Consider the following 3,631-nt stretch of genomic DNA (forward strand, 5'->3'; position numbering starts at 1 on the left):
CGTTAAATATATACGTTTATAGAAGATATATACACACCATTCAATATATATGTACTACTTTAAATAAAATATATACTATTCTACAATATACATTTATATATACTTCAATATGTATATATATATAGTTATATACTAATTTGTAAAACATATACACTTGGATACATTAAATATATACGTTAAATATACATGTGTATAGAAGATATATACAATAATATACAAAACATTTACTACTTAATATAATAAATTAATAATACTTGACAGTTAATTAATGAATGTTGAATTTTATTGATTGCAAAATGATCAACAATTTATAATTTACATGAATAAAAAATCTACAAACTATGCATCATTTTTTCCAACTCATCCATGTTAATATTAACGGGAACTTGCATAGGATAGTCAAAGTCAATGGGGGCAAACCTATGCATTGGACTTGATTCTGTTGAGTTCTCCCGCGAATTTATAATTTCTTCAAGTTTCTGCTCATCATTCGGCTCCGGTTCCATTCCTTGATTTCTTCTTTCTGCTCTAATCCAATCTCTGAGGCAAACTAGAACATTCATTGCATTACTTCCCAATGAGTGTCGGTTGTCTCCAAGTTGCTGTCGTCTCTGACTAAAGGCGCTCTCTGATGCAACGGTTGACATTGGAACGTTCAACATATCTCTAGCCAATCTTGAAAGCACAGGATATTGTGATTCATTATTCCTCCACCAATCTAAAGTTTTGATCCGTCATCTGCGATCCTCTGGTGGCAATCGAAGATAATACTTAAGCTCTTCTCGATAAGTTGATGTGTACGCTCCCTCATCAACACTGTTACAACAGGGTAAATCATAAAAGGAATCAGACAAACCACAATGTGCTGGTCTTTTAGAAAATGATGGAACCTCGGGAGGATGAGGAGCGACAGTTGGACTGATATGTGTTGGTATAGCTAAATCAACTAAATCAACATAGTGGTTATATAATTTATCTATGTAAGCATTCGCATCAGACATAGCCGTCCACAAATCAGGTTGTACTTGTTCAAAATAATTGTTAGTATTTATTTCTAAGTTACAATAAATAAGAGTACTAAAGTGGCACATAGTATGGTATTTAATGCATGGATTTAGCATAGCACCAACCAAGAAAATAGGGAGAATCGGAAAAAAATATTTTTTAAATTTAGTAAACATGGCACCAACAACATTTTCATAACCTTCTTTATTTTTATATTCTTTGAGAAAACAAAAAATATCAGTTATTTATCCCAACATATTACAAATAGTAGGATAATAAGCACCAGAAAATTCAACCGTAGCTACATAAATTTTTTCTAAAAACTTAACAAGATCATTAATTACAACCCAATCAGAATCAAGTAGCATGCAATCGGCAGAATCAGCAAATGAACCACAATGTTGGTTAAAAACTAATGTAATAGGAACTCTATATTTATAACAAATTTTTAAAAAATCATAAGTAGAATTCCATCTAAGATCAATTTCCTCAGGCATCAATATTGGTGCAAGTCCATTTTCTTGACATTTAATTTTAAATTCTTTAATTCTCGATCTATGATTATTTCCTTGTATAAAACCAACAGCAAGACAAAATTTTTCAATATAAATCTCAAAAAACTGAAGGCCATCTTTTATAATCAAATTATATATATGACATGCACACTTAATATGAAAAATTTCAGGTAACGGCGGTGATAGCTTAGATTTCAACTTTGTTATAGCAGTCTTGTTGTTAGAAGCGTTATCAAAAGCGATACATAAGATTTTATTTTCGATACCATAAAATGCCGCATTTGAGTCAGCAATAAATTGTCCAGTATGTTTACAATCTTCATCATATAAAAAAGCAAGAATACGTTTTTGCATCACAAAATTACTATCCATCCAGTGACAAGTAACGGTTAAATAATCATTTTTATTTACTGCACGATCAAGATCAGAGGTTAGGGATATTCTACATTGAATATTTTTTAACAATGTAGATAAATAAAAATAATATTGTGAATGAATTCCAAAAATATCAGACCGACAAGTACTTCTAGGAATACCATTAAAGATAGGATTATAAATCGCTTGAATATAATGAATAAAAGCACCCGAAGAAGGAAAACTAAAAGGCAATCAACCTACAGCTACCATTTTTTCAATTTCTTTCCGGTACCTCAATTTATTATACTTCTTCATTACGTGACCGGTTGTTGGGTCCATTCTAGTTTGTGTGGGCCCACCAACAGCCTCACTACCTTGTGCAATTTTTAACTCTCTTTCGTGGTTTTCAGTTAAATGTCTCATTAACGTACCCGTACCCCCTTGCTTGCCTCCTCTTTTACGCTTATATATTTTTTGATAAATATTATATTGCACCTCAGTATCTGATATACATTCAAAAAATTTCCATGCAACACTAGTTTGTTTACGAGCTCTTGGGGCACGGGGAAGACGGGAAGGGAGATTAATCGATTCGGATCTAATGTTACCATTTCCTACTTCGGATGTCTCACCAATATTTTCATCATCTTCATCTAAATCAACCGTATCTACTTCATTTTCTTCTTCTATACCGTAATTTTCCTGAACTTCTAAATAATCCATATCGTGAGCACCTACACCTATTTCTTCCTCAAAAGGTTGACTAAGTGGTACCGGAGGCGAAGGCACACGGATATATCTAGTACTTGAAGTACCTCTACTGCTAGTAATTCGCTTTTTGCTACCACTACCACTTCCGGGATAAAAATTTTTGACACTTTTACCGAGGTTTCTTAATTTATCCATAGTATAAATCAAACTAAAAAATATTGAAAATACACAAAAAGTAATAAAAATAAATATTCAACAATTAATACACTAATTATAAATTAAAAGTAAGAGATGGAACAACAATACCAAATTTTGGAAGTATCCGAAGGTTGCGACTTTAGAAACTTCCACTTGTACTTAGTAATCGCAAAATTAAAAAAATTAAAGTGAGCACTTTAGAAATTAAATATATAGAATATTTGAGAATTGAGAAATGAGATTTGAGACTTGAGAGGATGAAAAATTGTGTGGAAAATGATTTGAAAGTGTAGGGTATTTATAGAAATTTTTTTGGGATTAAAAAATAATTTTAAATTAAAAAAAACTTTTTTTTAAAATATTTGGGGCCAAACTAGCCGTTATAGCCATTGGGCCAACGGCTAGTTTGGCCCAATTTTTCAAAATCTTGAAAAAAAAAAAATTAAATAGGCTTATCCGGGCCGGGACGAGCCGGTTAACCGGCGGGCCCTAACCGGGTTGAGTCCGGTCCGAGTTAACCGGGCCCAAATTCAAAACCCAACCGGACCAGAACCTGGGCCCTTAAAGCCCTTGGGCTTACCGGACCGGGTCAAACTGGTCCGATTTTCTTTAGTGGGCCGATTCGGGCCGGTTAAAACTGGCCCGTTTGACACCCTTAATTTGCATGTACAAGCCAATGATGTTAAAATTTAGTACATCAGCATAATCCCCCTTTTTACTGCCGAAGGTTATTCTACGCTCATCTCTCTTTTAGAAACTTCATTAATATCTTAGTTATGCCTAATCTTTTTAATTTCGAGATACAGTCTTTTGAAATTGTCTTCATTGATCTTTTAAGTTGTTGT

Source organism: Capsicum annuum, unplaced genomic scaffold (genome assembly GCF_002878395.1).
Source record: "Capsicum annuum cultivar UCD-10X-F1 unplaced genomic scaffold, UCD10Xv1.1 ctg80879, whole genome shotgun sequence".
In the NCBI taxonomy this organism is placed as follows: domain Eukaryota; kingdom Viridiplantae; phylum Streptophyta; class Magnoliopsida; order Solanales; family Solanaceae; genus Capsicum; species Capsicum annuum.